This window comes from Pinus tabuliformis, chromosome 9, assembly GCF_031772625.1.
Source record: "Pinus tabuliformis cultivar Carrire ecotype Pingquan chromosome 9, CPIR1, whole genome shotgun sequence".
Taxonomy (NCBI): Eukaryota; Viridiplantae; Streptophyta; class Pinopsida; order Pinales; family Pinaceae; genus Pinus; species Pinus tabuliformis.
Genome location: NC_142307.1, coordinates 304,870,643 through 304,887,505, shown reverse-complemented (window position 1 = coordinate 304,887,505; position 16,863 = coordinate 304,870,643). Strand labels below are relative to the sequence as shown.

At 37.6% G+C, this 16,863-nt stretch overlaps 1 pseudogene; it reads left to right on the top strand.

Moving 5' to 3' along the window:
• Positions 1–2,323: 2,323 nt before the first annotated feature.
• Positions 2,324–16,863, top strand: part of LOC149148441 (structural maintenance of chromosomes protein 1-like) — a 162,093-nt pseudogene continuing 147,553 nt past the window's right edge.

Below are 16,863 nucleotides of genomic sequence, written 5' to 3'. Positions count from 1 at the left end.
TGACTGTCTCTTCCTCATACTCGTCAAACTCAACATCACTACCTATGTCCATGATTTAGCTGACTCTCTTAGTTTGCACTGTTTTGGGATAGGTGGTATGTGCAATGGCTTGGAAGAATGGATGTAAATTAAGCTATGGCAAAAACATGTGAGGGGGAGGATTTAGGGAGTAATATATGGATGGTAGAAGGGGATAAGAGTGGTGGGTTCAAGGGTTTTAGTTTGTGAGTTGAGTGGTAGGGAGAATGAAGAACTAGGGTTTTATAGTGGAGATTAGGGTTTACATTTAAGAGTTCAAAGCCATAAAAATGTTCACATATGCAAACTAAGAGAGTAAGAGGAGCAGCAACACTTACTTGGAAAGTGTTAAACAAGAGGCAATTTTGGAAAAAATAGAATCTGGGAGCATTTTTGGGCTTGGATGGCCTAAGCGCAGTCTATTTGTCTTTTCCAATACTCTGTTTTCCATGCTCATTCTCTTTTGCTCTTGCAGGTGGATTGTTGCTCAAGATGACTTAATTTTTGGCAATAGTAGGTACTTGACAACATCACAAGATTAGGAGGAGCTTGGGAAGAAATATTACATATGGAAAAGATAAAATTACATCATAAATGAAAATAAAAACAAATACTCTATTTTCACCTCAAAACAAGTTTTGAGGTGAGAACTACATTCGGCTCTAAAAAATAATAAATTATGGCTTTACCAATCATTATTGGCCTCCTAATGTCCTTGCTGATCATTATTGGCATGTAATCACTGAATTTGACCATGATGGAACCCTAAAACCTAATGAGACCAAACCCTAAGACTTAATGAAATAAACTGCAGAGTGAACATGAAACATGACTGAAATATATAAAAGAGGATCAACAAGTATAGATCACGAGGGAAAAACTGAACTAAACCCTACCATTAGTGAATCCATGACCTAATGGAATGCAAACTTATCAGTATGGGACTCCTACTATGAAATGCAAAAGAGCAGATTTTGATCACTGATGGTAGTGTGAAAATACTGACACTAACACATCGGATCACATTATTAGCCCATTCAGGACTAAATCTGGCCAAGGCGTCTGGTGGCAAGATGAGCGAGCACGACCTCGCTGAGAAGATAAGGACAATTTTAAACTTTTGAAGAAGCCACATGGGTATTCGATTACCAACATTACTAACCCCACGGTGAAGGTTGCCACACAAATTTTGGTAGGCAAGGTGATGAGAAAGTTCCACGCGGACGAGGTTTTGGCACCAGTGGTTTCGTTAACAACTTAGTGCACAGAGGGCGTACAATTCAACTAGGCATCCTACTTGTGTAGCGAGTTCCTCGTAAACTACAGAAAGGCACATGATGATAGTAAGACCTTTCACTATTCATGGCTGTTGCTGTCAATTGTGCTCGTTGTGTCGGAGTTACCAGAGGATAGCCAATTTCCTCCTGTGGAGAAGGATTTATTGGAAGCGACAAAGTTTGCATCTCTCTGGGCCACAAAATATGTTGCGCAGGTCACAAAGAGAAAAGTCTTTTGGGTGCTGATGGAGGCGAGCATTTGCTTGGCCATCAACCAAAAGACGTGGTTGCCACCAATCGTGTTCGAGCAACTTTCAGGGTACACAGAGTTCAAAGTGGACTTCCACCATGTCTACATCCAAACGCAAAAGGACCCTGAGAAGAAATGGTTTGACTTACCCTACCTGGCTACGGATGACGATATTGTAGAGGTCATCAAGTGCTAGCTAACAAAGTGGCATTCCACATCCGATGTGGCTGCCAAGACTAGCAAGTTTGTGGAGAAGAAGAAAAAGGAAGCAGCCAAATAGAAGGTTCAATAGTTGGATGAAAAGAGAAAGAAATAGGCTGAGGAGAAGGCCAGGGTAGAAGCAGAGCACATCGTAAAGGAACAGGCAGAGCAAGAAGATCACGGCTCCAAAATAAGTTAGAAGTCTCCCTCGCCCCAAACAAAGGAAGAAGAGCAGTCAGAGTAGGGCGACAAAGATCAGCATGAGAGCACTACCTTCCAAGTGAAGTGGTATAGGAAGCAAGAAAAGGAAGGACAATGAAAGAAGTTGAAAGCCACCAAGTCGTCGCTAGATCAGATTACCTTGATGAATGATGACTTGGATGAAATCAGAGACAAGGTGCCGGATACTACTGCAGAACTACTGTAGCAGTTTGAGCAACAACAAAAGCAAGCATTGAGCACCATACAGAAGGATCTGTGTGAGCTACAGATCCAGACAACCAGAATCCAGGCAGGTGCAGGACAAAGCAACGCTGCATCAACAATTTTGGTGCCTGGGACCACTCAAGCAACAAAGATGGTTCGGTTAATGGATCTCCGGGTAGTCACGCTGCCTGATGGAGCTTTGAGTGTTGAGGCGGCCACTGACAAGGCTATTGTTGGCACTTTTAAGAATATTGGCCTCAACCTGTCTGTGCTCCCCCGCGAGTTTCTTCACACACTACAAGCAGGTGTGATAGCAGATGTTAAGGCCCAAGAGAAGCACGCGCTGAGCATGATCAACAAGTACAAATTCAACAACGAACAAATGTTCGTGGAGAAATTAGCAGCGTTGGAAGCATGGAAGAAAGTTCAGGTGCAAAATAAACAACTTGCAGCCGTGGTGGCTGGTGGGCCCCAGTATTGCAACAATAATGCTGCAACTCCTGGAACTCCCTTCTTTAATTTTATCAACCCGGTAGTTCGTAACAAACTTGGAAGCGAAGGTGCTGTATGCACAAGTACTAGCTCTTGCCGTAGCTGTCACTTGGTCAGCTGGCACGAGTCCACTAGGAGCTTAAGCCAACTTCTATAAGTTCTTAGAAGAAGCTTTTTAATTGATTGATGAAAGCTAACTCAAAGGAAGCTAATCTATTTGCGAAAAGAGATTGAAAAACTGAAGGAAAACACAAACCCTAGCAAACCCTAATTCTACCAGCTAGTCCTACTGATGCAAAGGAGAGAATGCAAACTAATGAAAGAGATGCCATTACTTCTATGAAGGTAAAATACATGTGTCTAGACTACCTCTATCTGAAGAAAACATCTTTTTGTATTTTTGAATAAGTTATTAGAATTATCATGCATGTGCTTTTAACTGGATTTTAACTGTGCAGGGGTGGATCAAGGAGGAGAAATGCTTGGAAGAGGCCGGGAAGGTTCAGAGAGGGTCTAAGGAGTCCCTAACACCCTTCCAGAGAGTTTCACAAAGTTTAGCTATCAGGAAATCTCATTTGTGAGCTTCTACAGGAAGTCTACAGGGGTTCTACAGGATGTTTCAGGAATTTCTACAGGATGTTCAGAAATTTCTACAGGATGTTTAAAAATTGGATTTTGGAGGATGGGTGAGTGAGGGAAGATGCATGGATGGATATGGAGGTAGGATAGGGGTCTGAAGTGGCCCAGGGACTGGTGGATGGAGTGGTGAGGAGGTTTAGATGGCTAAATTGGCTCAAAGAAGGCTAAAACAATGATTGCACAAAATGGTAGGGTTATGTGGGCAAGAGGACAGATGTGAGATGAGGAACCTAGCTAGGAGATGGATCAGATGGCTCTGATGAAGCTTAGGCGGATGAGAGAGTGGTAGAGATGCCCTGCACAATGTACATTTAACCGAATCAACAATGTCTTACAAATCAAAGTCCTAGCTAATCTAATCTAATTGTCAATAAAACGAATGAACAACAACTTTATTTGGAAAGAAAACCATGTACATCAATCATGCAAAGAAACATTTCAGAGATCTGAACCCATAACTAACTTCTGCAAATGAAACAGTACACTAAGGATTGCATGGTCAAGCAAACTAGTGTTTTTGTTGGGGCAACACTGTTTCTTCAATTCCAGCCCCTGATCCAATAAGGATGAGGCGAAACAGAGAGTGTTGTTGGCCCTTTTCTTGGAGCTTTTTTCTGTTATTATCCTACCAACTAGATCTGAACATGAAAAGCCTTTCGACTTAGTTACCGGAGAATCCACAGTAAGAACCATTTGCTGCCAACGTTTCAAATCCCAACCGGGATCCATCATCAGGACAACTTGAATGCTTGATAGAAGAAGAGCTTATTTTAGGGATTAAATAAGCTGAATGGAAACCTAAATAAGCTCTTCTTCTATCAAGCATTCAAGTTGTCCTGATGATGGATCTCGGTTGGGATTTGAAACGTTGGCAGAAAATGGTTCTTACTATGGATTCTCCGGTAACTAAGTCGAAAGTAATAAACCAAAAAGGTCTTAAATCCAGAATGAAAAGCCTTTTTTACCATCAAAAGAATCTAAATAACAAAGCAAAATTTAGATCTAAATAGCAGATTTTATTCTAAGAATGCAACAAAAACACATAAAGATAAACAAAGGAGGTACTGGGCACTTGAGATGGGCCCAACCCCAAGAGCTACAGCCTCCTAAGAGAGATTTAGAGCTGGTGCAAAGCTGGATTCATCTTTATTGATCAAAAGAAATGTTACATTCCAAAAACTGTCCACAAGGAGAACTTGAAAATGTGCTGAAAGCAAAGCTAATCTACTGCCTAAAAATCGAACTACAAAATGACTACAAAATGAATACAAAATGACTAACTACTGGCTAACAAAAATGACTATAAAGTGACTAATTGAAATGAGGCGCTAAGCCCTCTTATTTATACAAATTGAGGACCCCAACAGTCCTCCTAAACTTTAGGGACTCGGCTGCCCAAAACTTGCAGTTAACAACAGTCCTACTTGACTTGCTTGGCTGCCTTGTGTTAATTGATTTGGTGGCCCTTGAACTCCGAGCTGATGGTGGAGAATTCGAGGTAAGGGCCCATAAATGAAGGATAAACCTTCCTATAAATCCTCTCCCTTGTTCTCCCACGAATTTGGCTGCCAAGTGCTCATTTACACCTTTGATTTTGTCTCCAAATTGACCAAAAAGGCTACACAAAGCACACATTAGACTTGTTGGCATAATGACTAACCCAATTCACTCTATTAGCATAAATATAATAAAAAACATGCAATAAACTAATGAGAATGGTGGATTAAGTCGAATTAGGAGGTTGAATGAGCCCAAATAATTATCCATTTTTGGGGCTCATCAATGGCTGAGGCATGCAGAAGAGTCCCTGAACTACATATCTTGGAGGAAGCGCTGGTGGAGGCGAAGATTAGGAAGTTGGCTATAGGTGTGCGTGACGCGAAGACAAAAGTGGTGAAGGTTCAGTTTGAACTGAACTTGAAAATTACAGAGCTAGAGTTGAAGTCACAACCCTCAACTCTACCATAGGTTAGGGAACAACGCGAAGCAACTGTAAAGGATGGAGTCGAAGCAGTGGATGCCAAGGTGGTGGATTGCACCGCGCTCTTTGAGTTGTCAATGGAGGTAGTCACAACGTTGTAGGAAGATCCTAACCTACAGAGGTTAAATACAGAATCCCGTGAATTGCAGCAGCGGTATGATGAAGCGAGAGTGACGGTGCGCACTATCACTATAGCACAATGACTGGCCAAGATGCATGAGGCAAAATAGTTGCTTAAACAGGTGGAAGCAGTGTAGAGGAAAGAGGAGGTCCTCAAGACCAGATTGTGGCCTTGGCTGGATGAGGCCTACGTTATCTCCGCCAACATTGAGGAGAAGTTGGCAAGCCTACAGAGAACGCATCAAAAGATTAAGGCAGATAGTGCAGGACCAACAATAGAGCAGTTGGTGGAGCAGATCAAACAGGGAGCCACGTAGAGTGCGACTAAGGTAGCAGTGGCACAAGTAGAATTGGGAGATCTTTGCAGTAAGGTCTCTGTTCCAGTAGAGTGACTTGAGGGCGAGTCATGATATTTGTGTTGGGGGTCTATTGGGAAAGGGTCCCCTAGGGTCAATTTTGGGGCAAAAGCCCAAGTTTTGGGGCAAAAAGCCCAAGTTTTGTTATATAAAATGTAAAGTCTCTGCAAGTTGTGGTCACGGAGTGCATAGATAGTAAAGTCTCAGAAAGGGTTTTACCCTTATTTATGTAAGTTGTATCACATTTTGTAGATCCACCCATGGCCCGCAGACCATGGGATTGTATAATTAGGAGAATCATAGAGGAGTCTAAGGTAGGTAATGAAGATGATGAAGACGAATGTAATGGTTCAGTAAGAGTAAGAACGAAGAAGTCTTAGAGTAGAAGAGAGGCTCTACAGCTGTGTGCGCAGAGGCCTAGAGTAGAGTTTGTAGCTGAGTGCACGGACCCCTCCAGCTAAGTGCGCAGACCCCTCCAACTGAGTGCGTAAGGAAGTCTTGAGTCTATAAGTAGAGTTGAAGCATTAATAAAGAGATTATTCCATAAAATCCTGTGTTTTGTCTATTTATTTTGTTATGAATGAATGCACTTTTATGATGTGATGAATGATGGGTTTATGAAATAATACTGTATTGATGCGTGACTTTACATGATTTATATTGTTATATGAACGCAAGTAATAGTAACAGATTACGCAAAGAATATCTTGTTGCATGGTAAAGTTATTAAACACTTAATATGATATGAGTAAATACAGAATTAGGAGTAATCACAAAAGCACGTAAGTGGTTGATTCACCTGTTTAGGGTCCGTGAAAGAGAGCCGTGAACGTTCATGGAGGTACAAAATCTGATTAAGGGAAGTTATATCAATAAGCCCTAAGGGCTTGTCGATCTGCGCGAAGGCGGGTTTAGGACATAAAAGGACATTACACTAATCTCTGGGTGTAGAAACTTGGTTCCAGCATCCCCCCATACTGCTTCGGGTGAGACTTCAGTCCGTGCACCGCGGGTTGATGCTGAAAGGGCTAGTAGTGTATGGATTTGTTTGGAAAAACTAACTATGAACCTGGGTGAAGACCCACTAAGACAAAAACATCTAGACAACATGATTACATCATGGTTTTGGTCGATAGGTTGACTAAGGTAGCTCACTTCATTCTAGTGAAGTCTAGTAATTTAGCTAGCGAGGTAGCTCAGGTATTCATCAGGGAGAGAATGAGATTGCATGGCATTCCTAAGAAGATTATATCCGACAAAGATGCCATGTTCACTTCCAGGTTTTGGAAGGAGTTATTTGCAAGTTTTGGTGCAAATTTGGCCTTCAGTACAAATTATCATCCACAGATATATGGAAAAATAGAGAGGTTCAACATTATTCTGGAAGACATGTTGCGAATGTATGTTATGCACCAACAAAGGAGGTGGGAGGAGTATCCTCCATTAGTTGAGTTTTCTTATAACAATGGGTATCATGAGTCACCGAAGATGAGTCTATTTGAGGCACTATATGGGAAGAGTTATAATAGTCCCATCAACTGGAGTGATCGAGTGAACATGGTATTGATTGGACTAAACATGTTGGCATAAATGGAATAGGAAATGCAAGTTATCAAGAAGAATAGAAAGGTAAAATAGGATAGACATAAGATTTATGAAAATCAACACAAGGTGTTTAAGGAGTTTCAAGTTGGGGAGCATGTGTATTTGCGCATCAAGCCTAAGAAGATCTCATTAAGGATTGGATCATGTGCCAAGTTGGCACCTCAGTATTGTGGTCCTTTCAAGATCCTTGAGAGGATTGGGCTAGTCGCCTATAGACTTGCACTGCCTCTGATAGTGAAAGTCCATGATGTTTTCCATGTGTCATTACTTAAGAAGTATGAGAAGATGTTGATCATGTGATTGACTAGTTTGTATTGTAGGTGGAGCCAGAAGGGGAATTCCAGCCGTAACTCTCAATGCATTTTTCAGCAGAAACAACCCATGCTCCGAAACCAAGCAATCAAGAAAGTTAAAGAGTAGTGGAAGCACTTTGGGCTTGATGCTACGTGGGAGGTGGTTGATCAAATGCAGGCTATGTATCCTTCATTGTTTGGTGGTTGAGGCAAGGAGTTTCGGTATATGTACATATTTATGTATGTTTTTATTGTAAATATCACAATGAGCTGTGTTATAAAGCTCCAATAAGTGGTATGATTTTCATGTTGGTTTTTCTTTTCAGCAGGTTGTTCATTGTAAATACTGCATCAAGCTAAGTTATAAAGCTCCATAAGTAGTATGTTATGGTTTCAATGGTCTTGCTAGTCACATGTGTCATAGAACACCGAGGACGGTGTTCCCTTAAGGGGGAGGGGTTTGTAACAATAGTGGGTTAAAAGTTCATGTAATAAGTTGATAAAGGCAAAATAAGACCAAGGTCATGGTACATGTATTCCAAGCTGAATGTTGGGAAAAACATCCTAGTGGGTGTTTTTTTTAGTTTATTATGGCTAAGGAAATTGGAAAAGGCATTGGCAAAGGAAAAGAGGCATTAATTGACATTTTATTTATGAAAAAAGGAAAATAGGAGAAAAGGGAGATGAAAGGTCACAAATTTGCATGAGAAGGAAATTGAAGGAAAAATAGAAGAAATAGAACAAAATGGAGGCCTGCATGATAAAAATGCTTCTAAGGATCAATTCACAACTTTTGGTTGGTCTAGATTTTTGTCAGTTTGGATTTGGAATTAGTTTCAGAGAGAGAAGAGCACCAAGAGGACAAAGCATGCAAGGAAAGAAAAGGAAGGCAACAAAAGGACAAGGAAAGCAAGGAATAAGTAAGGAAAGGTTGGATCAAGTAGCTTCAATGGGAAGACTTGCAGTTAATAAGTTGCATGTGTGTATTTGGTTCTCGTACTGCCATTGGCATTCATTTTTCCAGGTGTGATAGTGGTTTCAGCCTTGCCTTGCCATTTCCGGATAGCCATGGTGTGATGGGGTTCTTTTATTTGGTTGAGCTTTGGATTTATGGATGGTTTTGGAATCAGGTGAGGTGGTCTTAGGAAAATTCTCATAAGGCGTAGGTATCCCTTGACCGATTTTGGAAGGATTGCGGTAAAGCCTACGGGTGGAGACAAGAAAATTCCTCAAGGTATTGGTGAAGAAATTCTAAGACATCCAAGCTTGTTTTGGGCCTATTAATCCCTTGACTAGTTTTGGCAGGATTATGATAAAGCCTAAGAGTGGATGTGGTTTAAGCTCCGGGAAGCCCCAATTGTTTATATATTGGTTTTCTTATGTGAACTCTTGAACGATTTTGGCAGGATCACAAGAGCATGAGGGTGAAGGTGGTTTAATCTCTGGGAAGATCTGGTTGTTTACTTCTTGAGTCCCACATTCATGCTTGGAATATGGCATGGGGGTGATGGCTAAAAGATAGATTTGGTTTAGGTCAATATATGGTCAGGTGGTACGTGGAAGTCCTTGAATTTGTTAGATTTTCATATGTTAATAAGAGCTCTTTTCCTATTGTATTTCATAAGTATTTTTACTTGTTATTATGTGAATTTGATGACCTTTCTCTCATGGTTATTATTCTGGTTACATGTTGGTTATAAGCATGGTTCCATAACATGTTCTAGCTATGACTCTTGATATGTTTGATTTGTTGATGAATGGTTATTGAATGCATGAGCTAATAAGTGTTATTGCAACTATTATGAGAGTGCATTAGACCTTATTGATGATTCTCAAATAAGTATTAGATCCCTATGTTCAGATATGCATTCATGACCTGTAGATTACACGTTCTCAATATGTTTGATGAATTGATTGTCATGGTTAGGCTTGGTGAGGTCAAGTCTTTGATCAATTTATGTCTATATGACTTTGTCCCGATGTTATTTATCATTCTGGAATATCTCATTGAGTTCTAGGTAGTGTTTTGGAGGATGAACTGGAACTTAGGCTCAAAATTCAAGACCACACCCTCTGAACTGAGGAATTTGGGTCACAATTTCACCTTGGTAGGCTTTTGCATGTGGTCAGAGGCCCTCAACCACATGGAGGCATTCACATGCATGCATTTGGGAGCCTAGGTCAACAAAAAGGCATTCCAACTCAGGGTTTGGGTACTGGGAGTGGTTGCTTGACTTTTGGGTGTCCTGTAGCTCCCGAGGAAGGTTAGTAAATTTTGAGTTTGTCAATTCTACTTCCTTAACTATACTTCCCTAAGCTCATGTTTACCCTAACAGGTCAGTGAAAGTGGGTAAATGTTGGAGTGGCGTTAGAGGTAATCCCTGTCAAAATCCTTCACGGACCTACTATGGTTCCACCACTACAACCTTTACCTCTCAGCCATCATTGAAAACTATTCCTCCCTTCCACCACTGCTGATGAGCCTCAGTATTGCAACTTGAATTTTGTAACTCCCAAGATTACCAACTATAATTATGAACCCAAGGTTTGTACAAAATTAAGAGGTGGAAATGCTATATGCACAATAGGCTAAGCTCTACTCAAGCTACTATGAGGCAATGGACCAAACCAAGGTATACAAAGACCCCTCTATCAAATTAATCTAGATTTGTAAGAAAAAGAGATTGCATAAAAGGATAGTTCTAATCTACTTGTAGGGATGGAAATGTTACTATACTTTGAAGAAATGTAAAGCCTAACCTACTTGCACAAATGTAAATGCTAACCTACTTCTAGAAATGCAAAGGCTACTCTAATTACACAATTGTAAAGGCCACTCTACTTGAACAATGTAGACATTAATCTATTTACAAAATGTAGATGTTGCATCAAGGGGAAACCTAGTCTATGCATAAGAATTAACAATGCTTGAAATGGAAATCCTAGCTTAATAATCATAAAACAAAGAAAGAAAACCTAATATAACTTGCACGAAGTAAAGATCATGAAATTAATCTTCAATAACTACATTCAAGAGAGATTATATCCTTGAAACAAATTTCATTAGGTTCTTCATAAAGTAATCATGCAAATCATCACGGTGCTATCTAATTCATGAAACCTTTTGCTAACCCTAATTGCATAAATGAATTGCAGCGGTGGAAGGGCATGCCCTAAGTGGTCATTGGTCTTCCTCAATCATGGTTTTAGAGCCTAAGGGACATTATTAAGGGCTAGGAGGAAAAAATAAAGCTTTAACGACAATTATGGTAAACTTTGGAGATCTTCTACACGATGCTACAAGATGATACAAGATTTCCCAGTTTTGCTATAGGATTGAATTCATGAGCATTATAAGGGCTAAAAAGGCGATCTGAAGTTGGGATAGGGTAATGGAAGGTAGAAGAAGGTTTTATGAGGTCCTTTCCAAGCTTAGTACCCCTCAGGGGCCCATCTTGCACAAGGAGAAATGCACACGGTGGCCTTCAACAAATTGTAAATGAACTCTTGGTGAACAATGTATTGAAGGAGTTGTTGAGGGGGAAAGAAAGGATATGGTGGTATGATGAGGAGTTTAAATGATAGTGCTTTACCTTGCACTCAATAGTAGGACCTACACACCACAAAAGTTACTTAATCTTTCCAAACATCTAGAGCATGTTAACAATAAAAATTGCAAAAAATTGAAATAACAAAGAAAGGATGAGTTGAATTTTATTCAAGATCTAACTACTGCATTAAAAGGAAATCTATCTTGTAGTATCTGCACATGACCTGCAACCACAAGAGATTATGCTTCCTATGCTTAAGAAAACTGCTAAACAAATTACCAATTTGTAGAAAACAAAGATGCAAAAAGAAGGCTAATAAAATATCTAACTACTACAGAAAGAGAGTAACTATATCTTTTTGGCTTGCCAACTTAATATCTACAATCACACTTCCCACAAGAGAGGTGATTAACAAACTTGCACAAGCAATTTTCTCATAAACAAATTCTGCTAGAAAGGAAAGGAAATACTGCTAGGAAAGAAAAGACGTGAATAAAATACACAAAAGAGAGAGACTAGAGCCTCTGGGTTGGGCCCTAACCCAACGGGAATAAACCCTATAAAACACAATAAAATTTAAGATAACATAAGGCTTCTCATTAATATAAAAAAATGCTCAAATACATGACGAAAGGAATAACAATGAGAAGTTCCTAGCTCTTAGTAGTCTTTATCTTCTCCAAAAGTTTGAATTGTATTGAGCCCTTGTGATTCCTTATTTATACAAAAATTACTGAGGGGCAACCTCCTTAGAAAGAGGGTTTCTTCCCTCCAAAATCCATAAAAAGGTGGATCTAGCTCCATGAGATCCTCACAATCCTTGAGTGCATAACCTGTTAGTATATTCCCGAACTGTGGGTGAGTAAATACAGGAGCAAGTTGAGTTGTAGGTGAGTAAATGCATGGGTAAAGCCTCCTACATCTTCTCTAGATGCCTCCAACATATCTCTTCATAGTAAATGGCACTCTTTTCCTGCATATTAATCATTTTAGGCCACAATATATGATAAACATCCTTTAGTCACCCAAATAAACACATTATAGTAAAAAATATGTTATCAAATGTGAGGAAAGAAGTAAATATATGTTTAAGGATGACCAGATGGGCCTTGTTATATACCTATTAATGAGGCCCATCAATTGCCATCAGGTGTTCTCCTCTCAATTCTCGGCCATTGCACAAATTCATATAAAGAACTTAAATATGGATATTGTTAAATGTAATAAGAAACTATATATTTTTTTATCATATTAATACTAAAGTTAGTTTACAAATTAACAATTTTTCAACAAATAAAAAACTCCCAGGACAACATGAAATCTTATTTATATCTAACTATGGTAAAGATCAAACTTACCAAACTTTATGTTGAATTTAAGGATATTTATCTTCACCTTTTATTATAATATATTTTCCTTTGTAATCCATTTTTCTATGGAGTTGTCTTTAGTGCGACTTTTTGGAGTTTCTAGTGCTGGGATCCGACGGAAAAATTTGTGGTGAAATCTTGATTTGTGTTATTTAAACTAGTGCTTTGACTATATATATGGATCTAACACCCTGAAAAACCCCTAGGGTAGTTCTATTGTGCAGGGGTTACCCATCAAACTTGTGATTTCAATAAATTCCTATCGGATTTTAGAGAAATTAGACAGAAAAATTCACCGAAAAAACTTCCAAAAAATCACACTAAAAACAACTCGTTTTTATATTAATTAGATATTATTATTTTTTTTTATTAATTAGACATAGTTTGAATGTTTAAAAAGTAAATTATTTTTTATTAATACATGGATTACAATCCCGCTTTATAATATATTTATTATGATTATATATTAATTATTAACTTATTTTTAAATATAAATAATAAATAAATATTTTTATAATCTTAAATACCATTTTTAAAATAAAATAAAATACACAATTTAGAAAAATACAACCTAAAAAACGACAACCACAAAAATCTAAGAAAATAAATAAAAATAAAAATAAAATCTACATGATAATGCACCTCTAAACTTTTTTAAAAGTATGGATTGTCTCTAAGACTAATTGTTTATTCTAGGGCACGTTAAATAAAGCAATAATATATGCTTGGGCAGTTGTCAAATTGCAAAAAGTTATTTTTAAGGTTTAAAATCTCAGAATCATCATTAACTAATTCTTCTATTTCTACTTTTTCTAAGTTATCTATTTCTACTTAGTGAATTTAGTGGGTTTATTTACATCTACAACATTTATATCTATCTCACTATTTATGATGCGATCTATTGTATAATCAGTATCTATGTTACATTTTTGGAATTCTCCCTCAGCATTCATAAAATCATAGATTTGAGAATCTTGTAAAAAAATTTGCCAATATTTTAAATTATTAGGTATGACAGGCCTATGTATTACCTTTGTAGTGTACTGGTGATTGGGCTGAAACGGAAATATGCAAGTGCTAGAAAACGTGGCCAAAATGTGAGCTTGCATGTTCTGTTTCCTAGGAATAACAACAAAATCAATTTCAAGAAGTTCTTTAATCAGATCTAGAACAGTTTCTTTGTATTGGCTAAGTCTAGGATTATTCACAAAATACTCTCCTTTAATTTGTTTTATGATTAATTCCAAGTCTCCCATGATAGACACTCTCTTGGCTCCAAGGTTTCTTACAATTTGCAATCCTAAGATTAAAGCTTCATACTCTGCCATGTTGTTTGTGCATTTAAAGTTTAATCTAAAGGCATGACCTTCAGAATGATTACTTTCCATGTTATGAATCCAAACTCCTGCACCTGCTCCTAATCTGTTCACTGAACCATCAAAGTCTAGGTGCCACCTAGATTCATGAAATATATTATCACTATCAGGTTCTTTGTGTTCTTGTTTTACAACTGTGTTATTGTCTTTTTTAGTGTCTGAATTACATAAAATGAAAGAATCCATATCAGAATGTACATAATAAATAGGATAGTTATGTGGTTTATCTGTACTACTGACCATGCATTTCATTAAAGTTTCTCTATAAAGCTTTTTTGGCTGACCAAATACTGAAATTGTGGCATAAGACATGTCTAATTGTAGAGATCCCTGCAATTTTTCTCCCCATGAGCGAGATAATAGCATTCCATACTTTGGAGGGATATCAACAACTACAATATCCATGACAATACTCTTACCTAGGTATTGAACTAGAGTGACACACATGTCTTTTATTAAGCCCAGACATTTAAATTTACTAGAATCAAAAGAGAAAAGATCTTTGTATGGTCTGGTTATATCTAAATCCAATGTTTCCATGATTGCTTTAGGCATTAAATTGTGAGATGCTCCTGAATCTAACATAGCATTGTGTAAGATTTGATCATGAATAGTCAAGCTAATGTAGAATGGAGGAACACCACTTTGTTCATGTTTTCCATTTACCTCAAGACCAAATATTAATTCTGGTTGGTCATCATTTAGATTAACAGAGTCTTCTCCTTCATCTATATTCAGTGTTTCAGTGATTTGGGCTTTGTAGGAATCATTTTTTATCAATTATGTTAAAGGAACTGATATTTTCAATTTGGCAATTTCAGTTTGGATATTAAATGGAGTCTGTGTTTTGCCTAACTGAATGACTTCCTCCTTGGAAATTTGAGTTTGTGTAGTCTTTCCTTTCTTATCTTCAGTTGGTAATTTAGTTTCTATTTGGGTGTCTATTGTTTTACTATTTTCAATTCTTTGATTTGGAATAGTTTGGGAAGCAATTGAAATCTGAATAGAATTTGAAGCTTGAGTATCATTTGATTTTTGGACATCTTTTGAAGTTTTAACAACAGCTGATTTTTGAATATCAGCTGAAGTTTTGACAGCAGTATCTGTAATGTCTACAATTTTTGGACTGGTTGCAATCTTTGGAGTGAAAGTTTTTTGGGTTTCCCTAGAGAGAATTTGCAGCACTTTGGTTGCAGGAGCTCCCACTATTTTCTTAGTCTGAGTTTGGATAGTTTTATTAGTAGGGGCTTTTGTGTTTTTCTTACTCCTAAGGTTATATTGCTTATGAACTTCATTAATGGAAAATTCATAACCTTGTTTATAATCAAAGGACTCTCCATATTGTAACTATAATTGTTGTAACATGCATAATTCCTGTTCTTCTTGGGTAAGAAAAATAGTATTACCATCATTTATTCCCATTAATTTAATCAAAGTGTCTTCATATTCTTCATTTTGGTGAGAACTTTCAACATAGTTTTCTTGGAAAGGTGGTCTAATCTATTGATTAGGTGGTCCTTCTCTAGATTTACCAGCATTGGGATTCTGCCTAAAGTTTGGATTTCTTATTTGAGGACCTTATTGTTGATTATCCCATTGTGGGTTTCTTTCCATAATTTCTAATCTATCCACTAACTTTTCTAAACTTTTATCCAAAGTATCTATCTTAACATCTGAAGTGGATGGTTCTTCCTTAATGGTAACTCTCCTTTCATTCCTCATTCTAGCTCTTTTAGCCAACAAGTTAGCTTCTACACTAACTACATCACTCTGCATTTGTTCTAGAGTTGGAGGGTTTCTTTCTCTCAATTGGTAAGACATATCAATGTCAAAACCATCAGGAAATTTAATTAGTGCTAAGTCTGGGGGAGGTTTGATATTTGCAGGGATTGCATTGTAAATACTGTTAAACCTAGTACAATAGTCCTGAATAGATTCATTAGGAGCTCTTCTAATGTTTTCATATTCAGATAATATTTGTAAAGGATTTTTCTTCCTTTCCCATCTATTGATAAACAATCTATGGAAAGTAGGTAAATCAACAATATGACTAGCAGGTAAACCTTTAAACCATTTCTTGACATCTCCTGCTAGTGTTTGTGCAAATAATCTCATTTGTACATCTTCTTCATCAATTTCATGTAATTCAAAGTAATCATTCATTTTATTTACATGTTGTTGTGTAGTATATTGACCAGTACCATCAAATTGAAAGATTTTACTCTGATAGTCTTGGGGCATGGCATGTACTTGAGCTGGTAAGGTCAAAGGAGCATATCTGGCAGCCATGGCTAAGATTCTAGATTGGCTAGGAGGTAAAGTGGTAGTGCTTGAAGATGAAATTGAAGGGCTTACAGATGAGCTTGAAGTATTTGGAGATGGAAATAAAACTCTAGGTTGAAGAGGAAGCTTGGGGATGAATGATTCTGTGGAATGAAGTGTAGTGGAAATAATATATGAGGTGGTACTAAATAAAGATGAATTTACAGACTCTGAAGGAATGGTAGAAGGCTTAGGAGTAGTAGCAATTAGGGCAACTAATTCAACTGACTATTGAAAATAAGCTTCATCTATGTGTCTTATCAAATTTGAGGTTAAAGCATCAAGTTTTTCAAAAGTGTCTAGAACATGTTGATCTAAATTAGGATGAACAATATTCTTCTTTAATTCAATAAATTGAATAAAAGCAGGGTCTATTACAATATCATGGGCTGAAGTTTAAGATTTGGTACGAAACAAATGAATGCTCAAATGATAAATCAAATTGAAGATCCTATAAGTTTGATAACTCTTTAGGAAGTGAATTTTCTTTGGTTATCCGACTAATGCTTTCTTGACTTTCTACTTTATTGTTTTTTCTCAAGATTTTGTCTAGATTATCAACATTTATAGCAAGTTTTGGATCTGG